This window comes from Penaeus monodon, chromosome 31 (assembly GCF_015228065.2).
Source record: "Penaeus monodon isolate SGIC_2016 chromosome 31, NSTDA_Pmon_1, whole genome shotgun sequence".
In the NCBI taxonomy this organism is placed as follows: Eukaryota; Metazoa; Arthropoda; class Malacostraca; order Decapoda; family Penaeidae; genus Penaeus; species Penaeus monodon.
Window position 1 is genome coordinate 28,276,385 of NC_051416.1, and position 348 is coordinate 28,276,732.

At 32.8% G+C, this 348-nt stretch overlaps 1 protein-coding gene across 1 annotated transcript in view; it reads right to left on the bottom strand.

The window, feature by feature from the left end:
- Positions 1–220: 220 nt before the first annotated feature.
- The window catches only part of LOC119593147 (COP9 signalosome complex subunit 5-like), a gene marked incomplete at its 5' end in the record, with an annotated part of 4,712 nt that continues 4,584 nt past the window's right edge, over positions 221–348 (bottom strand). Inside the window, 1 exon segment of the mRNA XM_037942112.1 lies at positions 221–348.

Below are 348 nucleotides of genomic sequence, written 5' to 3' on the forward strand. Positions count from 1 at the left end.
TCATGGAACTAGGAAGTGTATTATACTTTCCTTGTACATTTATTACTGTGTCCTTTATTTCTCTCAGCCATTTGGAATTCTGGTAAAACTTGCTCTTTACATCCTAGTATTATTTCTGTGGTGTACAGTCAGCAATTTGTTCACATGATCGCTGAGAATATACCATGCTCATCAATATTATCAATTAAACTAAATGCAGGTATTCAATAAGAATTCCATATTACTACTTCGATTTTTTATGTATCAGTACATCTATCCTCCAACATAAATGACAGACAGGAGGGAAAGGTACAAAGCAATCAATAATCATTCTCATTTTATGTTGTCAATGAATTCCTAATGCAAGAC